General features: G+C 41.2%; 1 protein-coding gene across 2 annotated transcripts in view; it reads right to left on the bottom strand.

The window, feature by feature from the left end:
- adcy5 (adenylate cyclase 5) overlaps nt 1-16,909 on the bottom strand; it is a 43,628-nt gene that overhangs the window by 20,414 nt on the left and 6,305 nt on the right. The gene's annotated exons all lie outside the window — the stretch shown is intronic.

Raw genomic sequence — 16,909 nt, 5'->3', positions numbered from 1 at the left:
AGGGAGTGCTGGAGCCTATCTCAGCTGTCAACGGGCAGGAGGCGGGGGACACCCTGAACTGGTTGCCAGCCAATCGCGGGGCACGTAGAGACAAACCACATTCACAATCACACCTCGGGGAAATTCAGAGTGTCCAATTAATGTTACATTTTTTTGGGATGTTGGAGGAAACTGGCGTGCCCAAAGAAAACCCACATGGGCACAGGGAGAACATGCAAATTCCACACAGGGGGGGGCCAGGATCGAACCCGGGTAGTCAGAACTGTGAGGCCAACACTTTACCAGCTGACCCGCCGTGCCACCCAAATAGTAATTAGATTACAAATTTTTCTTCCCCGTCCAAAAATCACATTTGCCTCCCAGTGGACATCTGTGGAAATGCATGTTATCAGCACTCATCTTTAACAAAATACTTGCTTTTCATAGGCAAAGTATGATGTCACTATTTTTCATGATTACAGTTTTTGATTTATTTAAAATATTTATTTTGTACATAATGTATAAAATGTAAAGATTTAGTAAAAGAAAAGTTATCTGGACTTGACGACGTCTTGAATCCACAAAACGGGTAGCACGGTAAGAAGTAAATTTTGAAAATGTATTTTTTACATCTTAGATCAGATTCAAATGCATAAAAGGAGAAAGATGATAATGTGCACTTTGTTGGTAGATTCACAGATGAGATGGTGGTGAGGTTACAGGCGTGCATGAAAATTTTAATTTGGCAGAAAAAAATAATAAAATAATCATTAGTTGCCACCCCAATTTAATTGAAACATAAAAGGAGTCTAAAGTTTGATTTTATTTCCCCCATTTTTTTAGCCCTCCAACTCAAAAAAAAAAAAAAGAAGCTATCAGTATATTGTCAAAAAAAATTATTGGGCCAGGAAAGCAGTAATGTTTCATGTAAATAAAATATTTTGCCCTTAAAACAATACACATCTTCATCAAAAAGCTATTTTCAACCACCCCAAAAATTACAAGCCTATTATAGTGCATTAAATTGATTAAACGGGCATCATTTAAATACCATTTGCGAACAAAAAGGCTCCTTTCGAGCCCAAAAGTGATGCCCTTTGAAGGGAACATGAAGAGACAAAGTCTTGTTTGCCATTTGTGCTCGTTATCTAACTGAAACGGCGCTTGAGCCCACAAAAGCTCTTTTCACATGATTCGGCACATGGGAACGTATCAATGATCGATGAGGTAGACATGGACGACATTCCTTTGTTATCTACAAACGTCACACAAGAATGTAATTTGGCCTTCAGATGCGCTTCTCGAGCCAAACATACAAACATCATCAGAAGAACTCAACTTTACTGCGAGGCACACAAAACAACAACTTTTAACATTGCAACACGCACTGAAAATGCAACTGATTATAAAAGAAAATTTTTAAAAATCTGTACTTTGGAACAAAAAAAAATGCTATCCTCTGCCTCCAAAATGATGTATGTGTAAAACAATGTTTCCCAATGTAAAAGCAATATTTTGTGACGACATCACTTACATTGGTTCACAAAAAGGCTACTAAGAGATTTAGCATTTACTGCAGCCATTAAAAGGATATGTTTATGCTTTAACAAGCTAACAAACTGCAGAAATGTGACCGTTTGTCATTTAAACACAACCAGCCCACGCAATATTTTCCCAATCTTAAACTCCAAACTTTGTTGCCATGACCAACATCAAACAAATGACTTGGAGTACAGTCATGGGGAAAAAAATGTCATGGTCATTTTTAATGTCTGGCAAAACTAAACGTACAAATATTTGGACAAAGCTAACGATGACAACAAAAATAGCTCGTAAAAGTTTAAATTAAGCACAGACATTTTGGCATTTTCCTGGGTTTTCTTGATAGTGTCCAGAATCCCTAATATAATTATTATTAAGCATATCAAATAGAGGGGTCACCGATGGTGTGGTGGTGCACACAGCTGCCTTTGGTGCGGGCAGCGTGGGATCGATTCCCGCTCAGTGATGGTGTCGATATCTGCCCTGTGACTGACTGGAGACAAGATTGGTATAACTATTAAATGGATGAAAACACAAAAATGTGGGATTCATATTAATTCTGACTTTATTTTCTGAAAGCGTCAGGCCATGTTCCAGTGGGGTATAACCGCCAATCAAAATGCAAGGGCACATGCCTTGTACCCAGTAATATTGCAGCACAGCGTGCCTGCTTGAAACACGAGTGGGATTCCTAATGACGTTTGGAGTCTACGTGCATAAATTTCTCTTCTTGTTGTTTGGTGGATTAGCTGGTAAAGCATTGGCCTCACAGTTCTGAGGACCCGAGTTCGATCCCGGCCCCGCTGTGTGGAGTTTACATGTTCTCCCCGTGCCTGCGTTGGTTTTCTCGGGGCACTCGAGTTTACTCCAACATTCCAAAAACATGCAACATTAATTGGACACTCTAAATTGCCCCGAGGTGTGAGTGCGATTGGTTGTTCGTTTCTACGTGCGCTGCGATGGCAGCCAACCAGTTCAGGATGTACCCCGCATCCTGCATGTTGACAGCTGGGATAGGCTCCAGCACTGCCCACGACCCTTGTGAGGATCTGCGGCAAAGAAATTGGATGGGTGGATGGATGGATGTTATTTGGTCAAATGCGCCAAAATAATATGAATCACATTCAAAACGCCCCCTGTTGGCCAAGAGCTGAATCGATTCAGAGGATTTGCGGAATTGATATGGAATCATGGTGGGAAGACGTGACATGCATTGATGAATCAATATTTGTATCCACCCCTATGTGCATATCCTCTTACAACTGGTACTGTGGTTGGACTCATCCATCCATCCATTATCCAAGCCGCTTATCCTCACAAGGGTCACAGGAGAACTGGAGTCCAGTCAGTCGCAGTGTAAATATCGACACCATCACTGAGTGGAAATCGATCCCACGCTACCCACACCAAAGACAGGCGTGTGTACCACTAGACCACCAGTGACTCTTGGTTCCATTCAGGACTACACAATTCCATTCAAACTCATGCTAAATGGGAGTCAGCAAAGTTTTTATTGGGCTACCAAAACACATTATTTTGGATTTAAAGGTTATGTTGCCATTAAAGTGAGCAATATTTGCTTAGACAGCCTCAGATCCCTCATAAATGCATTATTTGTGCATAACGCTATATTTCCTCACAAAGAGGCAGTATTAGGTCCCCATATGGATGTGAAATTTCCTCATTGAAACAACAAAAGTGTGGCACTCCAACCAGTGGCACTGTCGGGCCTGTTATTGGCAGAAACGCTGCTAACAAAATGAAAAAAAAAAAAAAAAACAAAGCTTCCCGAAGCTATCCCTCCACCGCCTCGTGGTAACCATGGAAACGTTGCGTGCATCAGATAAAGTCGTCTTCTCGTCAACAGGTCAACGCAAACGCGCCGCTGCTATTCTATTAATATCCACGCTGGCCTTATTTGGAAAGCGCAGGCTTTTTCCTCCTCGAGAACGGCAACAACATGACTGCCGTTCCCGCGGGGAAGATGAGGAAGAGGGAATGTTGGATTCTATTCACACAAGTCGACAAGATCATTAACGGCCGATCTAATGAAGTGGCAAATTTGTGATTGTAGGATTGCAAATGTCATATTGGCCAGAAAAGGTTGAATATTTATAAGGCCATTTATTGAAACAAGTTTATTTACTTGTGAAAATCTGAGTCATTGATGTGATTTTCATTACAACAGACACATTCAGACCCCCCTTAAATGTTTCATCCATCCATCTTCTACCGCTTATCCGGGTCAGGTCGCAGGGGCGGTCACTTCATCCAGCTCTTCCCGAGGGATCCCGAGACGTTCCCAAACCAGCCGAGGGACGTAGTCTCTCCAGGGTGTCCTGGGTCGTCCCCAGGTTCTCTTTTGTTAAATGTTTCACTTTGTTATATTGCAGCCATTTGCTAAAAAGTTCATTTTGTTCTTCATTAATCTTAATCACAGTACCCGATATTGAAAGAAAAAAAAATGAATTGTTGAAATTTTTGCTCACACAGCCATAAGTAGTTGGTCAGTCTTTAGTAGAAGCAACTTTTTGAGTCAGTACGGCTATGAGTCTTTTGGGGAATGATGCAACAAGTTTTTCACGACGAGATTTGGGATTCTCTCCAGTTCTGTCAGATTGGATGGTAAACATTGATGGACAGCAATTTTCAGGTCTTCCCTGAGATGTTAAATTGAGTTTAAGTAAGCCCCCAGGCTGGGCCATTCAAGAACAGAACAAGGAGTTGTTCTGAAATCACTCCATTATTTTAGCTGTCTGGGTCATTGTCTTGTTGGAAGGGGAACCTTCAGCTCAGTCTGAGGTCCTGAGCACTCTGGAGAAGGTTTTCGTCCAGGATGTTCCTTTACTTAGCTACATTCATCTTTCCTTCGATTGGAACCACTCAGTCTGTACCCACAGATGGAAAAACACCCCCACAGTACGATGGTGCCACCACCATCCTTCACTGTTGGGACTGTACTGGACAGGATGATGAAGACGATTGGCAATGCCTGGTTTTCTCCACACATACTGCTTACAATTAAGGCCAAAAAGTTCTATCTTGGTCTCATCAGACCAGAGAGTCTTCTCTCTCTCTCTCTCTCCATTTTAGAGTCCTTCAAATGTTATTTAGCAAACTCCATCCAGGCTTTCATCTGGCTTTCTTTGGCTCTGCCCTAATTCCCCAACTGGTGGAGGGCTGGAGTGATGCTTGACTTTCTGGAACTTTCTTCCACCTCCCAACTCTGCATAAGTAATCTTTGTGTTGTTATGTACCTCGCTCACCAATTGCTCAGTTTGGCCGGAAGGCCAGCTCGTGGAAGGGTTCTGGTCATCCCTAACGTCTTCCATTTAAGGATTATGGAGACAACCGTGCTCTTAAGAACTTTAACTTCAGTAGAACTTTTTTTTTTTTTTAACCATGGCCAGATATGTGCCTTGCTACAATTCAGTCTCTCAGCTCTTCAGGCAGTTCCCTTGACCTTGTGAGATTCTCATTTGCTCTGACGCGCACTGTAAGCCGGAAGGTCTTATATAGACAGGTGTGTGGTTGTCCTCATCAAGTCCAATCATAATCAAATTGCTGAACTCCAGTGATGGTGCAGAACCATCTCAAGGATTATCGGAAGGAATGGACATCACCACAGTTCAATATATGAGTGTCAGAGCAAATTGTCTGAATACTTATGGCTATATGATATTTCTTTTTTTTTTTTTCTTAACAAATTCCAACAATTCCTTTTTTTGTCAATATGAGGTGCTGTGTGTACATTAATGTGGGGGGAAAATTAACTTAGTTTTAGCAAATGGCTGCGATATAAGAACGTAAATAATTTAAGGGGGTCTGTACCTAGTGTGTATGTATATAACTATATTATTGTATTTTTCGCACTATAAGGCACAGCGCATTATAAGGCACACCTCCAATAAATGGCATATTCTAAAATGTTTTCCATATATAAGGCGCACCGCAATATATCCGCATAGAATAGACGCTACAGTGGAAGCCGGGGTTACGTTATGCATCCATTACATGGAGCTGCACTAAAGGCTCAATATCAATCCATATATAAGGCGCACCGGATTATAAGGCGCACCGTCAGCTTTTGAGAAAATTTAAGGCTTTTAAGTGCGCTTTATAGTGCCAAAAATACGGTATATTTTCTAAAGTAAATGTAAATGGATCCATCTATTTTATATACTGCTTATCCAAGTAGTAATATACAATGAAACAATTTAAATCATCATTTCATAACATACTTTTACCATAGTTACGAGCTAGAATTTACAGTCAATTTCAATTTAGCACATGATGACTGTCGCGCATGCAGAGTGTTGACGTAAAACAATGTGACGCTTATTCAAACATTCCCGGAAGAATATGCATTGCTTCCAGCTTTTATGTAAATTTAAAGTACAGTCACAACGAACAGCATCAATAAATAAACAAAAAGCTTCTTGTTAGCTTTCAAGGGACGTAAACAAATTGTGCCTCCATCTGGGAGGGGGCGGGTGGGGGCAGTGTTGGATCAATTGCAGCACAGTAGGCACATTGTGGCCCTGCAGGAGGTAATGCAGGTCATGCGCCAACTGCGGTGTTCAACCTCAATGTGAACACAAGAGGATCAAAAACTGCCCTCACATGATTATTTTGTTTTAAGCTCCTTCAATACACAAGCCGAGGAATGAACGCCTTCGTAGCCGCAAAATAGCTCAGAATCAACACGGGCTTATTATGTACACTAATGAAGTTACGATAAACAACCGAGTAATTATGTACAAAACATTGCGCTAATTTGGGTCGGCATGCGTGTCCTCGGTAGAAAATTCAGCCCCTGACGCCAGTTTCACTTGGCAGGCAATCAAATTGGATCTATATAGCACTTTTCATGCGTAAAAAAGATTTACTTCACAGAGATAAAAACTGACATGATAGCAGTAAAGATCCAAACGTGTAGAATACAAACGCACTCATAGTGAAGACGTGTGGCAAGACATCGAAGACCATAATCCACTTTGAGTCCATTTTGGTCAATTCCAGGCGTACTTCAATTTCTTAACAAATTTGCACTAAAACCAGTTTTACTGAGCAACATGAAATTCAGTAGACATCTCTATCATGACGAAAGCCACAAAAAAATCAGGAGGTCATGACCAAAAGTGTACAGGAAATCTGTCAGTTTGGCTTGAAACGGCCATTTTTGGATCATTTGGGCCATTTCAACGAATCTTTCAGTTTTTAACTGAACATTCAGACCACAAAGCCAGTTTCACTTGCAAAACTGAATTTTGATAAGGATACACACACACACACACAACACACACACACACACACAAAGCCACAGGAAGTCTTACAATTTTCCTTAACCCATTCATGGGCGGGGTGGCAATTTTTTGCCTTATTGAGATAAAAGTCTACTAACAGGCAATAATCAAGGAAATAACACTTATTTTTCATTTATGGTTAAGTTATACAATAGCTTTATTAATTCACAATCTCGTCCCAAAAATGGGACGCTGCCCACGAGAGGGTACTTGGGTAGATCGTCCCAAAAACCAGAATGAGAATCAGATTAAAACACTTGAATATTTTGATATACTGAAGGATATAATGAGTGAAAATCATGATGGCCTAAAAATGGGACACTGGTCACGAATGGGTTTTAAAGCTGTCTTCTTGTTCGATCCCAGGCGTTTTGCAATTCCTTTAAAAAAAAATTGGCCCCTGAAGACTTAGTAGAATGAAGTTTGACAGCCATGTCTATCATGAGTCGTAAGTCCCAAGAAGTCATGCCCAAAAAGACAGGAAATGTGGCTTTTCAGTTTCAGTACTTAGTAGTACTTTACATTTTTGGTCATTTTGAGGTATCTTTCAAAAATGGACTACTAGATATTCTTGTCTGATCGCTACCAAATTCGAAGAACATCTATTAAACAGACGAATGACACAATACAGCCAAAAATTGGAGTTTGGTCATTGCCAGTAGGCGTATGATTGCGGTGAAATTTGCCGACTCAACCATTAAATCCGAAACTAATATTTTCAGTGCGACACTCGTGTATCCGAGCTTTTTCGATCACTCTCGGCGTACACAGTCGTTTATTTTCCTAAAAGCAGCATCATCAGTGCACTCAGCGGTGATTCACGCCATCGGGTCACGCCGGGTTTCAGCAGCGACAACCGGAGCACTTAAGCGACCTTTAATCACGTCGCCATTCACCAGTTAAAACGGGATGTTCCATCCTCTCTGAGGACCTTGTCAGAACGGATCCATTAGCACTCACTTTATGACATCATTTCTGAGAAAACGGTTGGGTTTCATCAAAAATGTACACATATAAAAGAAAAACATCTTTTTATGAACTCATTGTCACTTGGGGTTTACGTTTTATATGTTTAGCTGCCTTATTGAAATGTCCCAAAATAACTAGCTAACAGCTCATTGACAAATAGCTGATGAAAAATTTTCAATAATGCTATGGTTTATCAATGCTTTCTTTTGTTTGAGATGACTTCTTGACTTTTTGGTTCTACTCATGAGTGACACGCCTACCACATTTCATATTGCCATGTCAAAACTAGCTTTATGGTCTGAATTTTTTAAAAACAGCTAACGAAAGTCAAGTTTCACTCGGGTTGAACGCATTTTCGCTTTTATGTACTGACTGTCGTCGTACTAGTGCAGCTTCAAATACTGGCGACAAATTCCTTGTGTTTTTGACACACTTGGCAAGTAGAGATGATTCTGATTCTCATTCATTTATTTTCCAGATTGCTTATCCTCACTAGGGTCACAGGCATGCTGTGGCCTATCCCAGCTATCTTGGGACGAGAGGTAGGGTGCATCCTGAAATGATTGCCGGACAATTACAGGGTACATATATATATATATTTAAAAAAATATATACCTGCGGACAATTTAACAGTCTTCGATTATCCTACAATTCATGTTTTTGGGATGTGGGAGGAAACCTGAGTACCTAGAGAAAACCCACGCAGATAAGGGGAAAACCTGCAAACTCTACACAGGCGAGGCCGGATTTGAACCAGGTCCTCAGAATTCTGAGGCAAATGTGCCAACATCCATAATGCTCCCTCATGACAGACATCTAGCCATCCATTTTCCAAGCTGCTTATCCTCACAAGGGTTTTCGGAGTGCAGGAGCCCATCTCAGCTAACTTCGGGCAAAAGGCAGACGATACCCTGAACTGATACGTAGTCATGCTTACAAAATTTCAGGTAAAATTGGCTTGTAGGGGTGCAATGATGAATTCTCTCAAACTTGAAAGGACCCCAAGGATATACAGTATGTTAATTCCAGCCAAAGTGGCTGGTTGGGACCAAAATCTCCAACTTCCTGACTTTTTCAGGGATGACTTCTTGACATTTGCCAGACCACGAATGATATACAGCAGGGGGACCCAGATATTTTTACCCCAAGATCTACTTTTCAAGCAGCTACCCTCTTGTGAGCTACTGACGGCGGGTGATGATGCTCCCAAACCGTTTTAACGTTAATGTTATGTTACCACCTATATTTATACAGAATTAGCTTTTTGTGCACCTTATGGTCTATGCTTTGATTCTGGATCAGGCTGTGCCAAGGTGGAATTTGAAAATTACACACCATCTCATCCTGCACTTTCTACTTTGGCTTAAGACCAGACCTTTCCCACTCGGAAAAGAGAAAATCTCGTCCATTTTAACCACTTTTTTTTTTCCGATACTACTCCGACAGTCATTGCATCTTAAAACAACAGCATTTCTTTTTTCAACTTTCTCCATTAATATCGAAAGTAAACATAAGCAGAATGTCTAGCTCGTCTCTGCTCTACGTTGCCCAGACTGTGTTGCTAACTAAAGCGGCTGTGGTGGATGCTGTCATTATAAAACACATTGATGGGCTTCGTAAGTACTGTAACATTTGTAATTCTGAGTGTACGTCTTTTGGGGGAAACGAGAGTGTGGTGGAGCAGCAGTCGTTGTTAGAGAAAGTTCTGTGTGCTACCTAAAAGAAACCAGTGGCTTCTTTTCATTTTTTGCAGTAAATATGTGAATTGTGCCATTGGATGTAACGTGTCATCCCTCACTCATTGAATCACATTGCAAAATCCCACAAATTCAATTGCTGTATGTTATACTTTCAATTTGCATTAGATTATATACTTTTTGCGCATAACACAGAATATCTGCGGAGAAACTATATCAGCGGTGCACAATTGCGCACGCGCGCAGTTTAGAGGGAACATCGGCTGATGTCTTTTTTTTTTTTTTTTTGTCACGCCTTCCCGCGATCAACCAAGACTCCCTCACAATCGACAGGTCGATCACGATCGACGCATTGAGCACCCCTGATCTACATTATGAGCTTACCAAATCCCATGATGCAAAGTGAACCCGACGTCTGGGGTTGAGTTTTCAAAACACCACCGAATGTCAATTTTCACCAGGACGATGCACTCCAAATGGCATTGTTCCATGCGTGAGGGTAATTGGATGCGGGCAGAGTGCCCACCCGCCTTGCCCACCTCGTGCCAGGATGCTTTCATGTGACCTCGCACTGAGGTCCGCTCACTCAACTACTGTGTGGCTCACACTAACAAACGTGCAGATTTTAGAACATGTTGCTTGTTTTGTATGGATAAACAAGTTATCATTCAGCCAGCTGATAATAAGAATTGTCTCACGCACACACACACACACACACACACACACACACACAGACAGATTACTGTTCTGCTTCTTGAACAAAATGCATACTTTCATCTCGCTCTAAAATTGAGCTGTAGCTTTGCATAGCCTTGACCTGTTTGACCTGTTGCCCTCAGGAAGCAGAAGAAGGACAAACAGCCCCTCTTTAGAAAGCCAAATTTCCGAAACCTTTATACCACCTATCTTAACACTTGGTAGAATACAGCAGTGTGTCAAGGGGGAATGAAACATCCTTTCAAACAGGAAAGGACAGCACCGTTTCAAATGAATTCAACTCGACTTTTCTGGACCGATGTCAAAGCCTGATGGTGAGTACTGATGACATGTACCGTAATTTCCGGCCGATAAGCCGTGACTTTTTTCCACACACTTTCAACCCTGCGGGTTATGCGGTTAATTTGTGCATTTTTTTTTTTTAACGGGCGCATGGGGGCATTCGAGCGGAAAAGGATACGAGTAAGACCGGTGGAATATATGTGCCAAGGAAGTGACTTTTAACGAATTTTATTTAACCGGCCCGGTAGCGTTAGCGCTGTGCTAGCATGTTGCTGCTGTGTTACTGCTGTGTCTCAGTGATTTTTACCTGTATGGTTTTTTTTAACCAGCCCTGTTAACGCCGCGCTAGCTCGCTAGTGTTAGCGCCACGCTAGCGTGTTGCTGCTGTGTTACTGCCACGTCTCAGCGATTTAAGTCGTTTTTTTTTTTTAACCGGCCCTGTTAGTGCTGTGCTACCGTGTTGCTACTGTGTAGCTGCCGCGGCTGTTTTGTTTTTTTTTTTTTTTTTTTTTTTTAAAAACGGCCCTGTACGTGGTACCGTGTTTTTGCTATGACAAGCTAAGCTAAGGTATTAAAAGTTTGGAAACTCTGTGTACCATCTTTCTTTGTAAATATCTCGTGTTTCAATGTGGGCACTTGCGGCTTTCGCAAAGGTGCGGTTTATGCATGTACCAAATGATATTTCCTTTACAAATGTACTGGGTGAGGCTTATAATCAGGTGCACTCTGTAGGCCGGAAATTCCGGTATATAGTTTGCCTTCTTTTCTTTTTTCTTCTATCACTGGAAGTTTTATCCCCTTGCACATTTCTCTATCTTATTTTGAACATAAAAAGAGACAGAAGATGCTATGCCTAATTTGTATTTGGCAATGAAAAAACAGAGCCTACGAGGTAAGCACTCAGCACTGGAGTTTGATTTTTTTTTTTTTTTTTTAAACAAAGTGGGAATGTGTTGCTAAGCTACGAAAGCTCGGTGTGTGTGCGCGTGTGTGCTATGGCCACACAAGGGTGTGTACGTGTATGTATGTGCGATATTGCCTCACAAGGACTGGACTTCAGTGCATCCTCAACGGGTTCTAACAGCTTCCCGTCACTCCCACGAGACTTAAATATAAGTAAATTACACAAACTTCCTCATATAAACATATACAGTGTAGACATACAGTACATAGATTTATATAGCATCTTACATATATACATACATAAAAACATGTACATATTCCACTATCAACATGACATAATGCGTCCAACTCAATTGAAAAGAAAAAAGTAGTAAAAATAAACCGAGAAAGTGTGTTTGCATGAGTATGCACACCCTCATACCTGCGACGTAACTCTGTTGAGAATTAAACAATCACAGCTAATGTAGGGCCGCACAATCAAATTGTATAATTTTATTAGTTTATTTAGTTTAACCTGTCCTGTTCCATTTCATGGCCATGCAAAAACGGTGGAGCTCTATGCTTTTTTTGCTAAATAGCAGAGGAACTTGAAATGATCCCTCTGCTTAGTTTTTTTTTTTTTTTTTTTTTATGTTTTAAATTTTTCTGATGGTTATTGAAAATCACCCAGGAGGCAAGCGAAGAGAAATGCAAACCCCCACCACCCAAGCTATTACCAGGTTGATTACCAGGTCTCTGACCGGCAACCATTATCTCTGTACCCTGATGGTGTGTGGTGGGGTGTCGTGCATTAAAATTAGAGAGACTGGTGAGGATGAGGATGAGGTGAGACGGTCACGGGGCAATAATGCCGGAGGGACACGTTGGCCGAAGTCCTCCACAACCCAACACTGCCCTCCCCCAACTAAAGGGTGTATCATGCATTAAAACTAGAGGACCAGAAAGGCAGAGAAGGGGGAAGACTAGACCAGTGACCAGCACAGATGTGCCGGTACCTGGCCCGTCGTACGCCTCATCATGCCTCATGCCAGTCCCCCGGGGGACCGTGCAAGAGATGTAAATGTGCCTAATGTGGAAAATATGCAGTGTAATAAAAATTTGCAGTGTGTGTGCGTGCAATGTAAAATGCTAGACTCCCGCAAACCCAGCCCGACCGGCTGGCAGACCACAAAGTAAAAGGGGGGAACCACTACCCCCCCAATTAATTTAATTTTTTTACATTCAAAATGCAGGCAGTGCTTCACTTGCAGCAGTGCCCACCACCTCCTTGTTTTAATTTTCCTTATTCTTATTGAAAGAGCAACTTTAAACTGAAAACATTTAGTGTTATAGTGCCATTTTTCGCTACGCAACAATCTTGATTAAAATAATAATGACTATTATTTCGGTCAAATTCGTGCAGCATTAATTTAACAAAGACGAGCTTGTGCCGAAGAGCGGCGGTGGCAAACAAAATATTTAACTTTGTTAAAATTAATGGCCAGTCACTTCAGTGCTATACTTGGAATAAGATTATATTGTGCAAAAGAGGCTTTCACGATGTGCAAAATCTGACGTGCTTTCTGCACCGATCCTCATTCTACACCGCATGGAGCTTCAGTGAACTCAAATTGGATGAGGGGAAACAATAAAATACATCTATGCCAACAAATCCCTCAATACAAGCAGCACATTGACTGTCCAGCCCTGGAAAATAACACTAGAGACCACTGCTATACTACAGTAAATAATGCGTAGCGTGCCATTCCCCACGTTGCCTTAGGCTCCTATGATCAACGCTTAATCTACTTAATACCTACATACAGGCAAAAACTTAAGTGCGTGTAGCCTTCGGGAGCTGTTTCGACTGCACAGACTGGATGTCTTTGAAAATTCAGATAGCAGCCTGGACGACTACACGGATGAAAATGTTCTGGAAGTGAAAGTGACTGACGTGATTCCGTTTCTGTGAGGAGGTCTGGACACAAAAGAAATGGCTTGGTTGCGCGCGACGTCACACTTGTTCATCCGGGTACTGGACCGCCATTGTTGCAGACAAGCAGTAAGCTGTCCATTGTCATCATGCCAGATTTTTCTTGCGTCTACGGATGTGGTAATCGTGGAAACGGAGACGTTGGGAAGCGATTTTTTCGTGTTCCAAAGATTAGATTGCATGAAGAAGATACAATGGAGTTATCGAAAAAACAGCAACAAAAGTGGCTTACAAATATACGACGTGTAGATCTGAGCGAAACTCGAGTGCACAAGGCAAATGGTTATTTGAAAGTCTATTCTAATCCTTTTGTAAGCGATAAGCATGTTTATTTCTAGTGTCCGGATATTCTACTTCAGGGAAGTCTTTCAGATCCTTTGAAAGTACTTCGTTGTGGAGAGTATGCGGATCAATATATTCACAGCATTTGATCTTCTGTACAAATCTAGTTTACACATGGGTTTGTGGACGTTGCCATGGTGATGTCGTCTGCAACGCCGTGCTTGTCTGTAGAAATGGCGGCGATTATCACGCGATTGCAACCCAAGCATGGTTTCGCACGTTCAATATTGAAAAAGCCGTGGTTTACTGATAGTGAGGATAGGGCTCTGTACAATCACATCAGAACAGATGACTAAATAAATTAGCATCGCAAAGAGGGATTATGCGGCAAAGATGGAAAATCATTTTGGCGCCAACAACTCGAAATCTTTCTGGTACGCATTACAATCACGAACAAGGCAAGCAACGATCCCCCCAGTGGACAACACAGAAATGGTTGCATTAAAACAAAATGGGCTATTGACCTCAATCTTTGAATACATATTTTCTGCTTCCTTTTAGCCTATTTGAGTGTTCAGCATGTCAATCGGGCTGTTTGCGTTGTACCGTCGTTAACTGGTGGGAAAGCTTCAAGTATTCGTTATTCTTCCCACGAATGCTCGTGTTGTTATTAGCATTTCAGCGCTCTGAGGTTTATGTGAAAGTCGTCTCGGAAGTCGTCTGCGGTCCGAGCTTATTTTCACGCGGCAACATGACAACATTCAACATTTGCTTGCAACTTTGCCAACGTTAGTCGGGATGAAGACTAACCCTCAGATCAATTACATGATGGTTGTCCGGACTTGTCTCTGGTGTTTCTTACTCGCGTTTCCGTTTTATTTATTTTTATAATTGAGCCTGAACCAGACTGGCAATATGCAAAAAAACAACGTCACAAAGCTTTGGTACGCGTGATGAGCAAAGCATTTTTAGTGAGAATCCCAAATGTTCATGGAAAAAAAACTATAACAAAATAAAAAATATCACTAGAAAGATGCATTCTTTTAGGTCCTATGCCATAATTTTTTTTTCCAGAATTTTTAATGTTCTTTTACTGGATTTGCTAGATAATTAAATTTCGGTATCCCCTTTTTCAGTCCACTCGAATTGTATTGCCAATTGAGACGATTCAATTTGTAAATAAGTTTGCTCTGACTCGATCACTATAATTCTTAATTTAAATATGGAAGTTTTGCTCTGATTGATGCTTGGGGATGTATGGATACCAACATCACATTTGAATAATTCAACACAGGATCATCATTGTGAAGCAAATTTCACCAAATGTTGAGTTTTTGATACACTAATAGGGAACGTTAGCATATATGGGCATGGGGTCAAAACAAAAACGAGAATTATATTTTGAGGTTAGGTTTGTCCTCTGCTCTCATTCACTTGAATGGGACACGGCAGGCGTTGCTATTTCATCCACAATTACATTATTTACACTGTAAATATAGTTGATTATTGTTGCAAAACACATGTATATTTTATAGATGGTGCGACAGAGATTCACGTAAAAATCAAATCCCATGTCAATAGAGTTGAGTGGGTGGATAGCTAAATCAAATTTTAGTCTTGATCATGATTTTGGAATAACATTTATTCAGTTAGCAGTTGGTAAAGTAGATTTTGGGGGATACATTTTCATCATCATCTATACCTAATTTCATGTTAGTTGGGGGATAAAATAAAAGCATATACATCGTTATATCTAGTGTATGAAAACATTGGTTCAACTGTACATATTTGGGACAACAAAGAGTGATGGCTTTCGTTTTTGTCTCTCACGGGGCTGTTTTTGTTGCCCCCATTTTTCCCATGGGATCCCCCCGCTCTCACAAACCCCTTTTAGAATTCCAGCAGAGGAAACATAAACGGTCCCTGTTGGCAAGAGTCCAGTGGTTACAGGGTCTTAATTAAACTCCTGCTCAGTCATTATGTGTAGATTCACAACAGATGTCCATCTATCATTTAAAACAAAAAAAAAAAAAAGTCTCAAGGACACATGAAATTGGGTGGATGTGTCCATCATGATAGGATGCGTGGAAAAATCTCAACAGTCCATGTCCAAAATTTTACAGGAAGTCAGCCATTTTGGTTTGAAGTACCGTATTTTCCGCACTATAAGGCGCACCGCATTATAAGGCGCACCTTCAGTGAATGGCCTATTTTAAAACTTTTTTTTCATATATAAGGCGCACCGCACTATAAGGCGGATAGAACTGACGCGACAGTAGAGGCTGGGGTTACGTTATGCATCCATTAGATGCAGCTGCACTAAAGGCTCAATATTGATCCATATTTGAGGCGCACTGTCGGCTTTTGAGGTGCGCCTTATAGTGCAGAAAATACGGTGTCACACTGAACTGTTTCCAGGTACTGTAGTTTGTTGGGAAAACAATAATAATCAGCTTTAACAAATACCATGAAATTGAACGCGCATGTCTTTTGCAAAAGGACACACAAAAAAGTCCGAAGGAACCACCTCAGAAGACCTATTTTGATTTGAAAAACCCATTAGGAGCAAATGTAGTTTGTCGTAAAGTTAGAAAAATGCAATAAGCCCTATGCACCATTTTCACAAATCAACATGAAACCAGGTGGACAATTCTAGTGTGATGCGATACACGGAAAAGTCTCAAGGACTTCTGACCAAAATTGAACCGGAAGTTGGCAATTCTGGTTTGAAGCAGCTATTTTGGGGAAATTCTAAGGGTTATACGGGAAAAATTCACAGGGATCTCATTTGATGTGCAGCGCACAAAAATTAGCAGGGGTGTATAAAGTACCATCACTTTGCATATTTGGAATCATGACTGGTGTGGTGCTGGAAATCCGGCGGATGATTTATTTATTTTTTTTTTTTGGGGGGGGTGAGATAGGACACTAGAGTGGGACTGATTTGATTCCATATATGCCCAAGTTTCTGAATAGTGTGGGGAGCGCAAAGGTGCCCACTCATTTGCGGGAGAAGAAAAAAAATTCCACAACTTCAAAGCAGACAGCCAGATGATGGGTTTCATCATGGACTAAACCAATCAGAGAAAGTGGAGAGCGGAGTCCCTCTGTCCGATTATGCACGGTGCGTACACGAAGATTTCTGGCAGCGAATCCCACCGGGACAATGTATGAATTCAAACCAGAGGAACACAGCCATCCAGCTAACATCAACAAGCTGCTATGTCAAATTTGCATGAAATACAGCAAAGACAACTTAA

The sequence above is a fragment of the Syngnathoides biaculeatus genome, chromosome 14 (genome assembly GCF_019802595.1).
Source record: "Syngnathoides biaculeatus isolate LvHL_M chromosome 14, ASM1980259v1, whole genome shotgun sequence".
NCBI lineage: Eukaryota > Metazoa > Chordata > Actinopteri > Syngnathiformes > Syngnathidae > Syngnathoides > Syngnathoides biaculeatus.
The sequence above is the reverse complement of the archived record's forward strand: the minus strand, read 5'-3'. Positions and strand labels throughout refer to the sequence as shown.